Source organism: Rhipicephalus microplus, unplaced genomic scaffold, assembly GCF_043290135.1.
Source record: "Rhipicephalus microplus isolate Deutch F79 unplaced genomic scaffold, USDA_Rmic scaffold_71, whole genome shotgun sequence".
In the NCBI taxonomy this organism is placed as follows: Eukaryota; Metazoa; Arthropoda; class Arachnida; order Ixodida; family Ixodidae; genus Rhipicephalus; species Rhipicephalus microplus.
In genome coordinates this window covers 344,825-366,153 of record NW_027464644.1, presented here as the reverse complement: position 1 = coordinate 366,153, position 21,329 = coordinate 344,825, and the positions used below count along the sequence as shown (strand labels likewise).

The 21,329-nt window shown below is 48.4% G+C and overlaps 1 long non-coding RNA gene across 2 annotated transcripts in view; it reads left to right on the top strand.

Moving 5' to 3' along the window:
• Positions 1-21,329, top strand: part of LOC142790099 (uncharacterized) — a 63,343-nt gene that overhangs the window by 4,195 nt on the left and 37,819 nt on the right. For both annotated transcript variants that reach the window (XR_012889374.1, XR_012889375.1), the window contains exon 2: positions 20,709-20,792. This is a non-coding gene — a long non-coding RNA (uncharacterized LOC142790099). The remainder of the gene's footprint in view (positions 1-20,708; positions 20,793-21,329) is intronic.

The following is a 21,329-nucleotide window of genomic DNA, read 5'->3' as shown; positions in this document are numbered from 1 at the left end:
CGGAGCTATACTGTACGGCGTATCTTTCAGTTTGAAACCGTTAGATAGGATTGCTTCTTTTATTTTGAACTGGGAGAAGTTAACAATTACCGGGCGTGGTTTTTCCGGTTGACCTTTTGCGATTCTGTGCGCTCTTTTTATATCGTTTGGCACAAGATTAATTTTGATGTGCTTCTTGCAAATGTTACCAACAAACCCTTCACTGTCTGCCCAAGTTTCTTCTTTTTTGTGTGTGCAATGTGTATAGGCTAAAGCTGTCTCAACTGGCGTCTGACACTGAGCGCTGTCTAGCGAGGCGAGGAGGAATCACAATGGGAGTGGCGGCGGGTGCTGCCATCTATCGGGGGGTACGCGAGATGGGCACTGCGGTATGGCTGACAACTCATGTGCCACCCCCTGCTTGACGACCAAGTCCAGGGGTCGAGAAGTTCAGCGCTAAAGATGTCTTGCCACGCGTACGCATAGCTAAGAACATAATGAAATGGCTTGCATTGGCTTGAATGTACATCTGTTGAAGATGGGCTGGCAGGCTGAGAGGTAGATTCACGAACCACAAAGGTCTGTTCGTTTACAAACTTTAACTTAGTGTTCTTGGGTTTGGTGGCCTGAGGCTTGACAATCTTCTTGAAAGGCTTACCATTTTCACTTTGCAGAGATGACTCCCTGTCATCCTTCTAGAGTTTAGCCGGTGTCGCATTTGGTGAAGCAATAGGCAGAGCGGCAGCACTACTTGACATCAGTGCCATCACCTTTGTCTGCTCAGGCTCGTCGGAACTGACTGAGCTTAAAGACTCGTCCCACTTCACAGCAGCTTTCTTGGCTGACGCAGCATTTTAAGCCTTTTGTGTCTACTTTGCGGTTGCTTGCTTCTTGGCAGGAGGCGATTTCGGCGCACTGTCCTCAGGATAGTTGGAAAAGGTGTCCTGTTGCTTCGATTGTTGGGGCTTCATGGTAGCTGCCTTGAGCACAGGCTTCTTACTCAGTGGTGCCACGGCTTTGAAGTATGGGCTGTCGGATGCGTTGGTCTGAGGCTTTGCTCGCTTGCTAGGGGCTCTCGAACGAACAGCTCCCTGTTCTCGTAAAGAAGCTGATGTCTTTCGTTTCAATGTTTCATCTTCGTAAAAATAGGAGTTGAGATCCGAGTCCTTGCTGTGTCGCTCTGGTGCTCTGGGCTTAGCATTTTGATGTGAGGCGGGTGTTTGGGCGTTTATCTTGGCATTCATGTTGCATTTCGGCATTGCCGAGTTTATCGGCTTTGCCGGCTTGGCCTCTTCATTGGTGAAATATTCACTGAGTGGCACTTTACGAAGGATGAAACATATTTTATGGACCTCGAGGTCCGCTGGTGTGAGGATTCGAGAAAAAACGACAACGACGAAGGTGCGGGACAAGGCACGTGCGATTACGAGTGTGAGGATTCGAGAAAAAACGACAACGACGAAGGTGCGGGTCAAGGCACGTGCGATTACGAGGCAACTGTGCGCCAATCAGCTGATGACTAGCGGTGGCCCACAGAGGTGGCATGCCACGATTGGGCCACGTGCGACGATTACGTGGCAGCAGGCTTTGTGGCTGGGGACGAGCCGAAGCAGCGGCAGACGGAAGACAGCGGGCTGAAGCGTCGGACGCAGGCGATCCAGGTTCCGGCCAGGGAACGCGGTCGTCCACGCTTCTGCCGTCCAACCACCAGCTGGGTCGGCATTGCCGGCACGAGTACTGCATCTCGGGGCGTGGCCTGGCCTGCTGTTCTCTTCCTTGCCGAGGGCATCGCAGATCTCGGCGAGGCGTGTCAACCGTCAGCCGTTCGGCACAGCGATGGACGTGGCCTGGCTAATGGTCACGGTTGCGCCGGGCATCGCGTCTCGACGCAAGCTGTTCGCTGGACGGGCTGGCCATTCCCCGCATGGAGCATCGCGTCTCCGATGCGGGCTGACTGCTCCGTAGCCGCACTCATGCCATCAAGTGCCGGCGTCACCAGCGTCGCACATCGACAACAGAACAAGGAACGTGCGGAGAAGAGAGCTCGAAGGTTGAGGCCACGAAGGCAGAGGAAGCGGTGCGCCGCTCGAGAAGACGAGTTCCTGGCAGCGTTCCTGAGCCGGACGTGGGACCCGTACGTGTCGGCCAGGTCGAGCTCCGGTGTGTCTGTTTGAGGTCGAATCCGTCAGCCTGTACAAGGTCCATGGACGGGGCCTGCTGAACGGCTCCTGCCTGGGTGCAGTGGCCGGGAGCAGGTTCGTGGGCGAGGCCTACCGGGTGTGGTCCTCGTGAGCCGTGGCCAGATCCTGGACCTCCGGAGTTGCGACCCTGACTGCTGGGTTGGCCGCGACGTCCGACTCAAAGGCGCTGCACACGGTAGCGTATCCATGCACCATCAGCCGTTCCACCCGTGCCATCAAACAAATTGTTCATGTTAATCCTTTCTCGTCCGCCATCAACAAACATAGTGACGAACGTCCCTTAATCATTACAGCTGGCTACCTGGCTGTTGTGCAAGAACGAGAGACGGCTCGTCCAAAAGAAACACTCTTTAATGGAACAATAATAATACTAAAAAAAAACTGATGGCTTCGAGCCCTCGAGCGAGCGGCAGCTCGTGAGGAGCACTGGTGATAATGACGAATGGCGTCTGCTCTGTGGAGAAGACGAAGGCATGGTCGCTACAATGACGGGAACTGAAAAAATTAAGCACATTCTGAAAGGGATTTACAACGACACTTTTCAAATGCTCTTGGCGAAGAGCCCAACCACGGTTAACGACGTCATTAGCTTGTGCCAAAGCTACAAAGAATCGCGGAAGCAGCGAGTTCTGACAAGACGTCCTCCAGCGCACGATTTGGCATGACTGTCCAGCGTGACTAACGGTCATGACCAAGCGTCGCTAATAGCCGAAATAAAAACCTTTTTCGGCGATGAAGTCGCACGACAGTTTTATTTGGTACCTTCACCCTGAATCCTACCACAACTCTACCATCGTTTCTCCATGGTGTCATTCAAGGAGAGCTCGCGCAGGCGCTTGCAGCTGCCTGTGAGCATAATTTTCTAACTGCTTTACTCACTTACGCTGCAGCTGCAGCCATGCCAACTCTCAAGTGCCTGCACCTCCATTCCAGTACCCTGCGAGCTATCCCCCACTTACTGTCTCTTGGAGTGGCACTAACACCTCCAATCCAATGCGCGCTTTCACAGTCGCCTGATATGTTTGGTATGTTGATACCCCGGACCCGTCGCAAGGTATTGCCGCCGCCGGACGTACATCATCGATGAAAACTGCCGAGAGCCCTTCTTTCTACTTGACTCCAACGCGCGTTACGGTTACTACACTCTAACGCAAGCTCGCTATCAGGATAACCACCGCCCTCGGTTGGGACATCTTTGCTCGCCCTCTCCGCACCGCCGCTCACCTTGTCCTATGCGTTGACAGCCTGTGCCTAACGAACAAAGAAACTAGATGCAGTTTATGAGTCAAGAACTGTGCAAGTTTTGGTTTGCCCAAGTCCTCATTCGTCACCTGTTTATGTTATTATAGTTTGCATAGAAAATGTCGCTGCAATCGCTTTTGTAGATATTGGTGCAGCTGTTACTGTTATCCATGCTGGATATTGCCGCTCAGTTCGTAAGGTCATGACGCCTTTCTTCAGATTGTCGTTTTGCACAGCCAGTGCTCAACCTCTTCAACCGATCGTAGTCTGTACAGCCCGTGTGACAATTGAGGACGTTCTGTATACAATATAGTGCATCATTCTTTCATCGTGATCCCATACCATTGTCTTGGTAAGAGACTTTTTGTCGCGTCACAACGCTGTAATCGAGTGTGCTTGGGCTGAGGTTCAATTCTGCGCACTGAATGACCGAGCCTCCGTCGACATCCAGTCTACCTCTAAACTAGTCGTTAATGACAACACCGAAATCCCTCCATGCTCTTTCGTATTCGTACCAGTTTCATGCAGTGCCATATTCGATGACACAGTCTTCTTCACACCATCTCAAATATTAGTTCCCCGAAGAGCCTTCCGCTGCCTTTTGCGTCTCTCGACCTTGTCGAAGGCTCTACCACTATGCCAATATATGATCATCAGTCATCACCTTTATCCCTGTTTTATCACGGATGCCTTGGCCAGGTCGAGACGATCAACTCCACCAGAATTATATTCGTCCTTGATGAGGCGCCTTCCACCACTATCTGTGAAGTGGCTGTCATCTCTGTGCCTGACCCAACATCAGCGGACATATCTGGACCGTTCATTGCTGAAGATTTAACACCTTCGCAGTGTTCTCAGCTCCTCACCAACCGTCGAAAGAAAAGTGCTACCGCTTTTTTTCAACATTGCACAAACATCTCTCGGCCGTGCCATAGCAGTCAAGCACCGCATCAACATTGGGTCCCACTCACCGCTGCGACAATGACAATATTGCGTGTCCGCTACAGAATACCGCACCATTGCTAAGCAAGTAGAGTATGCATGCTCCGCAGAAGCGTTATCACAGAGCTCATGGGCGTCTCTGATGGTCCTGGTCAAACAGAAAGATGATTCCATACGTTTCTGTCTTTATTTCCCGTGATTGAACAAGATCACGCTAATAGATGTCTATCCACTGCCACGCATTGTCGATGCTTTGGACTGTTTAGAGAGGGCTGAGTTTTTCTCCTCGTTATACTTGTGGTCAGGCTAAAGGCAGGTGCTATGGAGGAGGCCACTCGCCTCAAAACCACTTTTTGTCATGTCAGACAGCTTATATGGATTCGTCGTCATGCCTTTTCGACATTGCGATGCACCTGCAACGTTCGAATGAATGGTGGACAGCATTCTGCGTGGCCATAAATGGAACATCTGTTTGCGTTACCTCGATGGTGGCATGGTCTTCGCCCCAAACTTCGACACAAACTTAAAGCTCTGCTGCATGCTCGATGCTGCTGCCCCTGTGCCAGAGTACTTCTTCTTCTTTTATATATATATATATATATATATATATATATATATATATATATATATATATATATATATATATATATATATATATATATATTGCCACGTTCCATTTCCCAAGCTTTTGTTATCGCCCCAAAACACCACACGATTCTCAGCGCAAACCGCGCCTGCAGTTTTCGAGAGGGTTCTGGACTGTAGTAGATCATTTCGATAAGATCACGCCCACTGTGCGAATGGTACAGATTGTTCTGGAACGTACGCCGCCGCCAGCGGTAGCGCTAGAACATTCGACGGCGGGAGTATAAATGCCGACGCGCTTCGCCGCTTGTCAGTTGTTGATCGAAGGCCGACGCTCCGTTCGCCGCTATCAGTCCGAGACTGCTATCTGTGCGAGACTGCTGCTGTAATTGGATTTTCCGTTTACCGGGCACAGGTTCCTCTCCCACGAATAGACGACGCACTTGATCGGCTCCATAACGCCAAGTACTTTTCGTCAATGGACCTCAAGACTGGCTATTGGCAAATCGAAGTCGACGAAAGAGACCGAGAGAAGACGGCGTTTATAACACCGGACGGCCTCTTCGAGTTTAAGGTGATGCCCTTCGGCCTTTGCTCAGCGCCTGCAACTTTTCAACGCGTTATGGATACAGTACTCGCAGGATTGAAATGGCAGACTTGCCTTGTGTACTTGGACGACGTCGTCGTGTTTTCCTCGAGTTTCGACGAGCATCTTCGGCGCCTTGAAGCTTTACTTCAAGCCATCAAGACTTCCGGACTCACACTGAAGCCAGAAAAGTGCAGATTTGCGTATGAAGAGCTCTTGTTTCTGGGGCACGTTATCAGCAAGTCTGGAGTTCGTCCTGATCCACGGAAAACAGCCGCCATCGCCGAATTCCCGCCGCCCACTGACAAGAAAGCCGTGCGCCGATTTCTGGGCCTGTGCGCCTATTATAGGCGGTTCGTGAAAAACTTCGCCCGCATCGCCGATCCTCTCACTAACCTTACCAAGGCCGACGTGGAGTTCAAGTGGGAAACGCCACAGGAACACGCTTTCCAGGAGCTTAAACATCGCCTCCAGACGCCTCCGTTACTTGCCCATTTCGACGAATTCGCCGAGACAGAAATACATACTGACGCAAGCAGCGTAGGTCTTGGCGCCGTTCTTGTGCAGAGGGCTGACGGACTTGAAAGGGTTATTAGTTACGCCAGCCGATCGCTATCCAAAGCAGAAGCAAATTATTCCACAACAGAAAAGGAGTGCCTCGCCATCATCTGGGCTACGTCGAAATTTCGCCCCTACCTCTACGGCAGGCCCTTCAAAGTTGTGAGCGACCACCACGCCTTGTGTTGGCTAGCCACCTTGAAGGACCCTTCAGGTCGCCTCGCACGATGGAGCCTGAGACTTCAAGAATATGACATTACTGTCATTTACAAGTCCGGCAAAAAACACTCCGACGCCGACTGTCTCTCTCGTGCGCCTGTCGACCAACCGCTACCCGACGACCCGGATGACGACTACTTCTTGGGAACGATAACTACCGACGACTTCGCTGAACGACAGCGGGCCGACCCGGAACTTAAGGCCCTAATAGAATACCTCGAAGGCAGGACCGCCGAAGTCCCGAAGGTGTTCAAGCGCGCACTTGCGTCGTTTTTTCTACGAAACGGTCTGCTACAAAAGAAAAACTTTTCACCGCTTCGGGCTAAGTACCTCCTTGTGGTGCCTTCAGCTCTGCGACCAGAACTCCTGCAGGCCCTGCACGACGATCCGACGGCAGGGCACCTCGGTGTTTCTCGCACGCTCGCGAGGATACAAGAAAGGTACTACTGGCCGCGTCTTACCACTGACGTCACTCGTTATGTGAGGACATGCCGGGACTGTCAGCGACGCAAAACACCGCCGACAAGGCCAGCGGGACTTCTGCAGCCAATAGATCCACCTTGCCGACCTTTCCAGCAGATTGGTATGGACCTACTGGGGCCGTTCCCGACGTCGGCTTTCGGAAACAAGTGGATCGTGGTAGCTACCGACTACCTCACCCACTACGCCGAGACAAAAGCCCTGCCAAAAGGCAAAGCATCCGAGGTAGCTAAGTTCTTCGTCGAAAATATCGTCCTACGTCACGGCGCCCCGGAGGTCCTTATCGCCGACAGAGGAACGGCATTCACTGCCGACTTAACTCAAGCGATCTTGGCATACAGCCAAACAAACCACCGCCGGACGACAGCGTACCACCCACAGACCAACGGCCTCACCGAGCGGCTTAACAAGACGATCGCCGATATGCTGTCAATGTACCTCGATGTCGAACACAAGACGTGGGACGCCATTCTTCCGTATGTGACCTTCGCATACAACACGGCGGTGCAGGAGACGACGCAGATATCTCCATACAAATTGGTCTACGGAAGGAGCCCGAGAACGACGCTCGATGCCATGTTACCCAACGTCACCGACGAAGAAAACCTCGATGTGAGCGAGTACCTTCAACGCGCCGAAGAAGCCCGACAACTTGCGCGTCTCCGTATCAAGAATCAACAGACGACCGACAGCCACCGTTACAACCTTCGACGACGCTTCGTGGAATACCAGCCCGGTGAACGTGTTTGGGTGTGGACGCCGATACGCCGACGTGGACTAAGTGAAAAGCTTCTGCGACGGTACTTCGGACCGTACAGGGTGGTTCGACGTCTCGGCCCACTTGATTACGAGGTTGTCCCCGACGGCATCACGAACTCTCAACGACGCCGATCGCGACCTGAACTCGTCCATGTCGCACGCCTAAAGCCGTTTCATGCGCGTTAACAAACTGAAACAGTGCTTTTTTTGTATTATTGTTGTATTGTAATTTATTCATTGTACTTTCTTGCATTATTATTGTACCTTCATCTTTAGTTAAAGCATCGAGACGATGCCTTTTTCAGAGGGGGGCAATGCCACGTTCCATTTCCCAAGCTTTTGTTATCGTCCCAAAACACCACACGATTCTCAGCGCAAACCGCGCCTGCAGTTTTTGAGAGGGTTCCGGACTGTAGTAGATCATTTCGATAAGATCACGCCCACTGTGCGAATGGTACAGATTGTTCTGGAACGTACGCCGCCGCCAGCGGTAGCGCTAGAACATTCGACGGCGGGAGTATAAATGCCGACGCGCTTCGCCGCTTGTCAGTTGTTGATCGAAGGCCGACGCTCCGTTCGCCGCTATCAGTCCGAGACTGCTATCTATGCGAGACTGCTGCTGTAATTGGATTTTCCGTTTACCGGGCACAGGTTCGCCCAAATAAACAGTTAAAATCCCAACACGAAGTCTCCTGTCTTCGGCCACGTCACGACCCCGTGACATATATATATATATATATATATATATATATATATATATATATATATATATATGTGTGTGTGTGTGTGTGTGTGTGTGTGTGTGTGTGTGTTGAGATTTAGAAAGGGCTGTTAGCGTTATTGACAGGACACTGCACATTTTGCTAAGTTACTCATGAGTTTGTACGCCGCAAAATTCTGAGTACTAGTATAATAACTGACATCTAAATGAGCTACTGGCAATCATGTGGAATGGTGTATGACATTTTCGCCACCCTTACTCCTCAGTTTTACGAATCTCTCAAATTTCAAAGTTGCGAGTTTGGCAGATCTATATTTAATATCGCAGAGTCTGTCAAAATATTTGACAGGTGCAGCAAATCCTAATATGAACTTCATCACTGTTCGCTCAGTGGGGTAGTTCATCATACTGCGTTCATTGAAATAGCAGGGCTCTATTCACACTGGATAATTTAAAGGATGCTGAATGGTATATACTTCTTTTTCAATATCTAAGCTTTATTTATACTGCTCCAAGTTTAATACAGTTAAATCTCGATATAACGAAACTGATAAAGTCTCGAAAAAATTTGTTATAAAGAGGATTTCATCATATGCTGGTTTGGTACAAAAATTCGGAAAATAAACGCGCAAATTAAACAAAAGGGGTACTTAAGGAGAGCTAACTGAAAACACTTATTTTACAGTAAAAAAAACTGCATTAATATTGCAATATCAATTACATGGACACACTCGGAGAGTTTTTGCATCGCCGCTATGTTACGTAACAAGTCCAAATTGATAAGATGCCCCCGCGCATCGTAATTTCACGAGGGAGTAAAGGCGCGCGAGCGCTGCTGAAGCAGAGATCAAACGAGTCTGCTCTTTCCTATCACCTGGAAAGAGCATAAGATAACATGCATAAGATAACTGCCGTCGAATGCTCAAACAGAAAGTAAACCACCCTTCTTGAACTAGCGTGAAACAATGTGGGGGTTAGGGGGTGGGGGAGGGGGGAGGGGATCGCTTGAGTGGCAATAATTAACTTGGATTTTAAGGGTGGTTGCATGGCTGGTGCGCTTGCTATCTCGGCGAGTATCAGTGCCGTTTCAGCGCGAAGAGACCAACACCACCTAGACTTTAGGTGGTGTTGGAAGAGACTGTGTGGAAAGAGCACTTCCCCTTGGAGAGGCCATATTTGCTCACACCAGCATTTTGTTAGAGTTACGTGATATCCGATCCAAAAGAGTTGGTGCAGCTTTACTTATTATACCATTACAATTTTTTACTATCGCGTTCATTGCATTGCGCTGTCGTGTTGCTAGAACTAATCAGCTAATCGCAAAAGCTACCAGCCTGCGAACTGGCGGCGCTGAGCAAGACGGGAAAGCAAGTGACCAGTCGACCTGCGAAGAGCCGTCGTCACCGTGGTCTCGGAGAGTTTCCATGAACGTGTCATCTGACATCCCCTCGGTGTGGTCGACACGGTTGTCCGAAAGTAGGAAAAGTCACAGTTTCGCCGCAAGGGCGAAGCAATAAATGACTGCAATAGCAACAACTTTCAATGTAACGCTAAGAACAGCAAGCAGATTGAAACGTGAAACGCGCTGCTCTGGCACGAATGACGCACGAGAACAATTAACAGGACGAAGCAAACTAACAATGTTTACGGCTCGACACTTAACACGCTGTTTAAAACGAGGCACGAAACGTAATCACGGGTACAGATTGAGTGCCAACTAACAGGTACCCCAGTTGTTACTTCACTGTTTTTGAAAGGCGCACTCTTTTCGCGAACGGCGCCTTTCCAGCGAGCCAAGTAATCTTTGTGCGCCCGGCAACTAAACGCAATCGTTCCGGTAAAACTCGAAGGTGCTATTTCACCTGTCGAAGGATAAGCGCGCGTGCACAGGCATGTGTCACATATACGTGGGCTGCGCTGCATATGGAAGGCGCTTTATCGAATAGTTTTTCGTGGTTTTCCGCATCTGTGTCTTTGTCCTTCGCTTTTCGTTTTCGACGCCGTGCGCCCGTGCATAGTTTCACTGCGCGTTCATGGTGTGGCCCCTGACGACGTCTTTGTTTTTCTTTTTGTATTGCCATAGCATTTATGCGGAGAGTCCCGACTGATTTATTGCCGTCGCTGCCGCAGCCGTGCTTCACCGTATATGTACGTATCCAATATAAAAACTCAAGAAAGGAAGAAAAAAAAGCCGCCCGCGCTCGGCACCCAGCTTGTCACGATGCGCCGCCGCACGCTCATCTCACACGCGCACTTTACCGCGCGAATAATGAGGAGGAGGGGGGGGGGACATTAAGATCTCCATTTCGGCTGTTGAGAGACTCGTGGGAGGGTTATGAAGAAGACCCGCACGTAGTCAGCTACATTTTAGATCTGTTAGAAAGACTATCTAAAACCAGAGAGCTCGTTGAGGAAAACATGAAGGCGGCTCAGAATTTAGCAAAGACACTACGATAAGTTGTCCCGGAAGCGCATTATTGTGGCACTGCGAACGCGCAAAGGTTTTTTTTTCCTATTTTATTTTTTTGGAGTGTGTGTGTGGGGGGGGGGAGGGGGGGGCACTATTGCGTATGCGCTTGCGGCGGCGAGAACGGCAGCAACGCCAGCTCGTGGGGTGTAGCCGCCTCGCGCTCACCTGCGCGCAATAACGAGCGCTTGCCCTCGCCTGATGCGCGCGCGCCCCTTCGTGCTTTGTCGGCAGAGGGGCAGCCGCGGAAGATGCATGCTTGTAACAAAATGCAGAGCGAAATTCCTAGATTGTCCGTCGGGAAAATTCGTTATATCAAGGTTGTCTACCACTGTTACTTTGTTGCATAGAGGTCACAAATACATGTGCTTCTATGGAGTAACGGCGGGGAATAGAAAAACTTAGTTATACCGAGGAATTTGTTATATCAAGGTTTGTTATAAGCAGGTTTAAATGTATTTCATGATAAAAAGATGTGTGAATTTGTTTCCCTAACCTGCTCCAAATTTGGATTTTAGTGCTCCAGATGTAACATTTTGCTGCGCCAAAAATTGTTTCAAATTGTATTTAAGCTGTTGCACCCTTGTGCACGTTGCTGTACCGCCAACAGCGTCCTGTTTCTGTTTCTCTTCTTGTTAGAGCCTAGTTTTGGAATAGCCAGATTCCTGACTGGCACTTGTACCGGTTCGACGTTCAAACATCTCTCTGCTGGTGACTGGCGCTCTCCGTTCGCTGGGTGATGTCGTATGCCTTGGCGAAGCTGAGACTCGTCTCTGCGAACAGGTGTTGTTGTAGGTCTTCGTCCCGCAGTCCGCACAAAAAGCGGTCACGCAACATTACATTCAAAGTGAATGTATTGGTGTTAGTAGGTTGGCACTTGATCCTCTCTTCTGCGCAGTAGCTGAAGTTGCTGAAGTCGACGTCCCGAAATTGCCGTCAGTCACCACGTAGTTGCTTACTTTTTCGCCTTCCAGTTGGTCTCGACGCTGGAAGCGGGCTAAGCTGTAGACCTCTGATGGCCTTGGGTCATAGCATCTTTGTAGCGCAGTTAAAATGTCGTCGTAGTCTATGATTGCTGGAATGGCTGACTGAATCAGGGCACAGACTTTGTCGTACGTCTGCTTCCCGCACAGCATTAGCAGGTTGGCTCTCTTAATTGCTGCATCAGTAATGTTGTTACCCACGAAGTAAAGCTGTAGGCATCCAAACCGCGATGACCATGATGAGTCGTTGAATTCGGGTATCTAATATTAAAGGCAGTGCGTAGCGCAGGTCTAAATCCACTTCCTCATCGCCACTGTTATGTCCGGGGTTGTCGTCGTCCCAAGGATGTACAGAGCTGTCCACTTCTACCCTGAACACCGTGCCGTGTGGCTGGCGCTCCATGGAGCACCTCTGCCGGCTGCTTCGGAAACTGGTGCGCAAGCTCAAAGACAGCTGTAGGCGGGGCTTTCGCCGCATCGTCTGCTGGAGTGCGGTCGCTCGACAAAATTGGTGCTGCTTTGCGGTGAAGCAAGCATTACTCTTGTTACGTACGCATGCAAATTGAGCAGTTTGTGCGGTTCTCAAGAAGCGCAGACACTGTGGCTTTTTTTTCAAGCCATCGTGCAAGTAATAAACCGTGGCCCTTACACGAGCAAAACTTCGCGCTGGCACTGCCAGAGCTGAGCTGCTCAGTGTAACAGAAATAATATTCTGCAGCTCACACGACTGCTTTTGTTCAGGGCTCGCCGCGGTGGTCCAGTGGCTAAGGCACTCGACTGCTAACCCGCAGGTTGCGGGTTCGAATCCCGGCTGCGGCGGCTGCATTTCTGATGGAGGTGGAAATGTTGTAGGCCCATGTGCTCAGATTTGGGTGCACGTTAAAGAACCCCAGGTTGTCGAAATTTCCGGAGTCCTCCACTACGGCGTCTCTCATAGTCATATGGTGGTTTTGAGACGTTGAACCCCACATATCAATCAATCAATCAATGCTTTTGATCAGCCCAAAGCTTAACATCGCAAAATTGGTGATTAATATATCATGTGAGGCCTGATATAACAGCTTGCAATGTTTGAAAATTTTGATTATTTACTAACCTGTAAACAAGAGATAGTGAGTAGTTCGTTAATCTTATGGAACTGATATAACATTGGTGTGTTACCAATTGCGCTGCTCTCACGTGCTCCAGAATTTAAATCGCCAATATTCTACCCTTATTCACAGCTTACTAGCAGCTGTGTTTCTTCGTACCACTCAGGCAGACAAATTAAGAAACATTCTAATCAAATTTTCAGTGGAACTTGTATGGGGTAATCAGTGCACCAAACAAGCACCGATGACAAATTTTTACTGCTGTGAGCAGTTGCAGATTAAAGCTTCATACTTTTTGTCTCTAAGAAAAAAGGCGCGCTTATCGTTTTATATCTTTTTAGGCTTACAACATTAGTCCACTACAGTAATTTGTTATGACCCATTAATTCGTAGTGCCATCAAAGGTTCCTTTTTTTTATCGCCGCATGATAAAAGGACTGCATACGTTCGATATTACTTCATTCCAGTATTGTCTCCTAATTGAAGGGCCATGCCGAAAGTGCCGGAAGGAGAAAGACGATGTATTGTAGGTTTACGCCTGCGAGAATATTCTCCACGTGCTATATTAGCGATGAAAAACCGTCCTTTTGCAATTGTCAACCGGATCATTCAAGTGTACAGGAATGATGGACGCATTGGAGATGCCTCTCAGCAGCCTCGTTGCCGGCTGACTACAATGGACAAATATCTGCAAATTGTGGCAGCCGTAGCAGAACAGCTGAAAAGTGCAGTCGGAGAAGTACAAACTGAGCACGGACTTGACCAGGTTTTTTCTACAACCATGAAACGCCTCCTCTACGTAGCAGGACTTTGAAGCCGAACCGCTGTCAGGAAGCCGCTCATGCGATCCGAGAACAAGGCGAAGCGGCTCTAGTTTGCTGAATATCGCGCCCACTGGTCTGCATCTCACTGGAAACGCTTGGTAATCATGGACGAGTGCACGTTCAGGATTCGTTGGGATCAGAGAACACAAGTTTGGCGCCCCATGAACATGCAGTTTGTAAAGCAGTGAAATTCACAAAAACACGACTGCTTCTTCAAAGCTTAAAATCTTTCAAGAAGCAGTCGTGTTTTTGCGAACTTCAGCCGCTACTTTCAGCAGCGCTAGTTATCCGTGATATCACTGTGCAGTTCGTGGTTATACTTTATTGATTCTAAGTTAGCAGCTAAATATTGCCAAAATCTTTTTTCATTTAGGTAATGAAAGGTGTGAAAGATATCTAACGGGAAGGTAATTCATTGGAGTTTATAAGACCCTGAGAACTAACCTCTAACTTTCGGTGTTATCTAGAACACTAAACAATCTTTTCTAAAACACTTGAAGGGGCCCTGAAACACTTTTTCAAGTAACCATGGAATGAATTCACTGGAATAGCTTATTGCCTCACGAACTCAATGCCGCAAAATTTTAAGAATTCGTTTAGTGCGAGTTGAGTTACAAAGGTATGTCGCATGCTGCAATCGCATTCTCTCATCCCGACGAAAGCACTAGAAGCTAAGCAGGAAGGGGTGGGAGGGGGCACACAAAACACGTCATGCGCGCCTCGTGACCTTGAGCACTTTTTCCTTTTTGTTCTTCGAATGCACGGCTTTTTCAGTGTGATTACACGCGCACGCGTGGACAAGTAGCGACCTCCCACGCCGATCTCTGTAACAAGCGAGCTTTCCATGTTCAATTCAGCCAATGGCTGATAGATGGGCTTACTACATGTGACTTTCGAGCATATTGCGTGGTATGTCGAGAGATAAGGAAGCACTTTTTAGCTGACTTTGATAGTTTATTGTGAATTCTAGGCCGCATGCTGTGCTATTATGTTTGGCTCGCGTGTTTTCGGGAACCTCTACTACCGATCGGCAGCATTTTCTGACCATGCTCCAAAAAGTGTTGCAGGGCCCTTTTAACTGCCTTTTTCTTTGGTGCGCCTGATGAAAATTATGTCTATTAAGCAAGTTTATATCAAAAATTCTTCGTAAATCTATTTCATCTCATGAGGTAACTTGTGAAGGCGACTTTCAATTTTAAAGTTCATGCACGAGTTACTCAGATTTCGGGAAGCACGCCCGAAAAACTCAGTAGACTCAGGTCACCGACCGTAAAATTAGTCACCGACCAATTGGCCCGCAGGCCAATTGGTCGGTGACTATGGCATCTCAGGCCTAGTCTGCTAAAGGTCACCGTCTCTATTTTTATAGGAACCTCATTTTGCTCTTGGAATCTCTTTCATAATGCCCATGACACAATAAAGTATATGAGTAGCTACTACAAGCATTTGGCCCCAGCGCCTAAAGTCACCAAGGCAACCACACACAAAAAAAAGCCTATCATTGGCTCCGTCAGTACCTTATCACGCTACTGTTTTCCACACGTAAATGTTGCAGTATCATAAGGCCATTTTTCTGTTAATAAACTGTGCTTGTTCATTTGCTGCAGATATATGCCGCGATACACACGTCGAGTAGCTGCCAGTGGCCTAAGTTCACTGACTGTCTGGGGGTGATCACAAAGTATGACCTCAGCCCTCTCTTCAGGGTACACGGCTGAGAGCTACTGCTCCAATCTAGACGTTGTGGCATTGCCATTCCTTTTGGAAGGAAATGTTCCCAGATAGAGAAATCATTGGCCTCAGTGCGAGAATGGCCTCGGTGCCATTCTTGCTCATCGCAAGAATGGCTGCAACGAGTATGTTGTCGCCTACGCCAGTCATACCCTAACGAAGGCAGAGTCTAACTATTCCGTCACGGAAAAGGAGTACTTGGCTATCATTTGGGCTATAGGAAAATTTTGCACTTATCTTTACGGATGCCAGTTCCATGTTGTCACAGATCACCATGCCTTATGCTGACTAGCGTCCATGAAAGATCCTACTGGCCGCCTCGCTCGTTGGGTTTTACGCCTTCAGGAATACGACATCCGTGTTATTTATCTCTCAGGACGCAGCCATTCAGACGCCGATGCACTATCCCGTTCTCCACTGCCTCCTGACCTTGCCTGATTACCAACTGCCATCTGCGATTCGTCATCGTTGAGCATCACTGGCATGCCATCCGAGCAGCGCAAAGATCCCTGGATCAATTCTTTGCTCGACGTCCTCTCTCACAGCTCGTCAGAAACTACTTCACGCTCCCTCTCTCGTCAAGCCACTTTGCTGTCCGTGAAAGCTTGTTGTATCGCCACAATTACGTTACGGATGGCCGTAGGTGGCTCCTTGTCATCCCTCGTCATTTGCGCTCGGACATCTGCGCTGCCTTTCACGATGACCCCCAGTGTGGCCACGCTGGAGTATTCAAGACTTACTCTCGCCTTTGTCTAAAATACTACTGGCGCGGCATGTATCGGCACGTTCGCCAGTACGTTCGGTCATGCACCATGTGGCAACGACGCAAGACGCCTTCTCACAGCACTGCTGGCCCTTTGCAACCCTTAACCTGCCCAGTAAGACCGATCGCGTCGGAATTGATATTTATGGTTCTCTACTCAACACTCTTAGAGGCAACCGGTGGATTATCGTCGCCATTGATCATTTGACACGTTACGCTGAAACATCTGCGCTGCCTGCTACCACTATGAAAGACGTTGCGTCCTTGCTTCTTCACGTTCTCATTTTGCTACATGGTGCACCTTGTGAATTACTGAGCGACCTTGGACGTGTGTTTCTCTCGAACGCCATCGACGAGCTGCTGAAGGCATGTCGCACTGTCCATAGGAAAACCTCGGCATACCATCATCAAACCAATGGCATGACAGAACGCTTTAATCGTACTCTTGGAAATATGCTTGCCATGTTTGCCTCTGAGGACCACACTAATTTGGACCAAGTGCTCCCTTTTGTCCCGTACGCGTACAACTTTGCGGCACAAACAATCACTGGCTTTTCTCCTCTCTTTCTCCTGTACGGACGTGAGCCATCATGCTCCATGGACACCATTCTCCCTTACAGGCCTGATGTTTCTAAAGCGACGCCTGTTTCTGAAGCAGCTGCTTATGCTGAAGAGTGTCGTCAACTCTCTCGTTCATTTACTGCACAAGACAAATGGCACCAGAAAACTGACCACGATGCCTCTGCGTCTAGTGCCCACTATAACCCAGGAATGTTGGTTTGGCTCTGGGTCCCGTCTACCCCTCCCGGTCTTTCCCCGAAGCTTTCGTCGAAATACCATGGCCCCTACTGTGTGGTGCGACAAACATCTCCTGTCAACTATGAAGTTGAGCCCATTGAGCCACCTTCGGACCATTGCTGCCATGGGCGTGAAACACTACACATATCAGGCTTCAAACCGTGCTATGACCCCCTTGTCGTATCATTTCTCTAGGTCGCCAGGTTGGCTCTTTTCTGCGCGGGGAGTAATTGTACCGGAACATAGTGGCGCCAGCTCTGTGCCAGTGTGAAAGAAGATATTTACATCCATGTGTAGCTTGTGCTTGCCGGGTTCCTGCCTGTACCAGCTTGTTGCGGCTAATGCTTCTCGAATAATAACCTGTGTTTTTATGTAACCTCGCTTGTTGCAGTTTATTTGCATTATAGAAGAAAGATAGGAAGTGTACAGAGATCCATAAGATCCCGCGTTATGTGCAACAGAGATTCAGTTCATGATTCCGCACATGACTCTGTGCAGGTTTCGGCATTATTTACAAAAATGCTTTGGCTTTTATAGCCCGCCGTCACTGCCGTACGAAGAAGGTGGTTATCACTCTTGCCACAAAGCAAGGGACGAAGTCTTTGTGGTCCACCCTCCAGAAAGGGTGCAGATATTGCACCACTCGGCTGGGCGAAACGGTCAAATGTTAACAGGAACGCACCATTTACTTTCCTCCTCCTCTACTAGCTTAAACACTAGCTAAGGAGGAAAGATGTTTGAGGTTCGGAATGGGTCCCCTCGATGACTCGAGTGCACGGTAGCTGCGCGAAGGAAGGGCCGTAGTCCGGTGAAGAGACGCTTTATTGCAGCCTCAGGCGACTGCCCGAGTCCAAGCCCGAACCTCCGCCCACATTTCAAATTCAAACATCCTCTTTTCAACCCTTGGTCGAACAAAGAGTCTTCACAAAAACCAATCACGTGTTGGGACTCGCATCATCACAACCAATCACAGAAACACTTTCATAAAAGGCACTACATTTGTAAAAACCTCGTCACCAAATAAAACACGCAAAGGGATAGGTTCTCCGCATGTGACACTCTCTCCCATGCCAGGTCGTGCTGCCCAACATTACTAGTGCTGCCTCCATCGGATGACTTGCGTGAGCGGCTGTTCTCACGCTCGAGCCCCGTCAGTTCTCTCATTAATTGTTGCTTCCTAGAAGCCTCCTTAAGAGCGGTGGGTACACCGTTGGGCTCCGTGCGCTTACCAGGTGTGCATGCGACAGCGAGGCGCCCCGACATCCCAACAACAGTGGGGCAGATTATGGTTGTTTTCCTGCCGCCACTATGTCTCTGTCAGCCAAGTGCTCGCGTCTCCATGTCATTCTCAATGACACGCGTGCCTGCCAACAATGGCTTAAACTCAGACGGTGGCGCCTGACCTGCCTCATGCCAGACGCTTTTCTGAGTAAGCTTTCCTCTTCTAATCCCGAACGGGGCGACCTTGACTGCTCTGCTTGTGAACCGTGAGAACGAAGAAGTCTATTTTCTTTCCCGCGCTTGGGTCTTCCGCGTTCGCCTTCGCAGAATCGATCAGCTTCCTTAGTTGACGGGTTGGGAACTGGCTATGCGCTCTACATTAGCCGCATTAATTGCGCTGCACCCCACATGCTGGTAATTGGTGCGTTATACTATCTGCACCACACAAAGATGCACCCGGCCCACGACTTGAAGGCACCACAGGGCGAGGAGGTGGAGTCCGGAGAGGGAAAGTTGAGCTCATCCGGGGAGAAGGCCACTAACCCGAACGTCAGCAGCAGTCCATGCTGCTTTCAGCTTCAGGCCATCCAAACGCTCGATCCCCATGAACGGCTTCTTCGACGCGTTCCCACGCTTCCGGGCTGTCGGTATGTTGATATGGCCTCGCGTAGATGACAAAAGCTGAGTCAAGAGGTTGACAATGAGACCCGCCACAGTGGCGCCGTTCCCCTGCTGTTCGAGCCCGTTCAACAAAAGGCTTGTTTCGCGAAGCTTTCGTGGAGACCCGACTGCTTCCTGGAACGTCTACCGGACAGCGTCTTGCAGACTAAGCGCCGATGGGGTCGAAAGCCTTCCTAGTAGACCGGCTTACGCACATTGGCGTCGGCCCAGGTGAATTGCCAGGCCAAACGTAACGGTGTGTGTGCGTTTGTGTGTGTAGATAGAGAGAGAGAAAGGACAGAACAAATAGTTTAGGGATTACACTAAATTCGCAAGCTTCCAATGTGCGATGAGAGAGGCATAATGTGGCGTAATAAAAATGCATACAGAAATAAAGAAAGTTAGGCCCAAGAACAAATGCGCGTTCGTATCATTTCATTTCCTGTGTGTTCATTCCATCGCGTTGGTTAAGTACGCCACCAAGCTACCAAGCCAAACAAACAACCAGTACTGTTTCAATGATTACCAGTAATGTTCAAATGGCACCTAATTTTGTTTGAATAAAAAATAAGAGCTAAGAATAGTGTAAAATATAACTTCCATTGGCCACATCGGAATGATCAGTTTACGTTTATGCGTACTGCAGGATGAATTATCCCCAAATCGCTCTTCCTCGCAATGGCCTCATAATTTCTTGATTATGTAGCTGCCTTTTACCCATCACTGCTCACAGCCAGATTAGCGATATCTTGGTATGCATTCCGGCACTCCAATAAACATAGTTTGTCCTTCGCATTATATAACTTGTCCCGATTATAAAATGTTGTAGTGTGTGGCAAAGCCAATTATGAGCTTTAGTGACGAACACTGAATTTCATTGCGCTGTAAAATATTCTTTATTATGTTCCTGTTTTTTCTTTCGTCTTGTTTACAATAAAGTTATTCCACCTGGGCAAAGCACTTATTCTACAAACTTGTACATAGCAAAGTATAAGCACTTCAAACACGGCTCAAGCAAACCACGGCAGTAATTCTTTATTCACGAACACTATCGGCGAATACCAATATTAATGATTATTCTACCTTCCAAGGATTGTCTTTTTTACTGCAAGAACTGCATTTCAATTGCACTGCCATTTTTACACCCCGTATTCTGCTTTTTGTTCATGGATTGAACTGATTGGCACCTGAATTAAAGTCATTGGCAATTGTAATAAACACGGTGGCACTTGGAATAAACTCACTGGTATGCAGCCTGATTGATTCGGGCCTTGGAATAAATGTTTGCCACAAAGAATAAATAGCTCGATGCTCAGATTATTTCAATGTTCACAGTATATTTAAGCTGGCACTTGAATTAAAGTGAGCGGTAAAACCTGTAGTTCATGCTAGCATAGGATGTGTTTGTTCTTCAGCACAGTATAAGCTTCATGTGTCCGCCTTACTTTGTTGATCTCTATTAGATCCCCAGGAACACCCTCTAATTCCCCCAACAGACAGCTAGACTAGCCTCACTAGATAGTCTAGCATTAAAGGAAGCTAATATCTGATAAAAGCCTATACACAAAGCGAAAATTTCATTCCCCTAGGCAATGAAATTTAAAGCAACTTTTTGTTTGTTTTTTCAAATCGCATCTCTCCTTAATATTTAAGTTTCGATTCAAAAGGCATGCTATAATGTTTTAAATATAGCAAGGTTCACAGTAAGTAATGAAACGTGGTTAAAAGTTAATTTTGCGTGAGGCTGTGTTTTGATACTCCAGTTACAGAATTAAGGCTATGTGAGACCATTGACGTGCCACCTGCATGGAGTTAACTGTTTTGAACACCCATCGCAAGGAGCTTGATTAATGGTTTTGATAGAAGTGTTTCAGTTGTGTATACATGTTCTCCTTCAGGTACCCGGTTGCCGTTCAAGTGGGCTTTTCAAAGCTTTCAATCGCCATGTCTTGCACAAGCTCAATGTTAAAGTGCTTTCACCGGTAAGTTACCTTCAGTTACTATTAGTGGTAAGGCTAGTGTTTGTTAATAAAATTGGTAAGGCTAGGTTTCTTCATAGTCATAATAAGACGTAAAGTATGTCTACAGAAGCAAGGGCACCCATCCTGTTTATGTGTTCCTTTTGAGGTCGGGTTTTTGCTACTCAGCGTGTTAATGTAAACTACATACAATCGAGCCCGCTTATAACGAACCTGAGCGTGACGCGGCATTCGTTTGCTGTATCCCGAAGTTCGTAGTAAATTAAACACAGCTTTTAAAAAAAGTTGTGAGTGAAAACACAAACTCTTTATGCCCCAAAAAGTCCGTGATGTACGTGTTTCGAATTTCAGAAGTGATAAGGGCGGTCTTGAGTTTATTTAAAACGGCAGGGTACTTGTTCGTCGAGACCTGTGGCATAAGCTGCATGAGGCACTGACTCCAAAGTTTCGTCGTTCTCGCAATCCGATTCCTCCAAACTGCGCTCGCTACGTACTTCATTCACAATGCCCTAATCCGTGCAAGGTTCCGCAGTGTCGGCA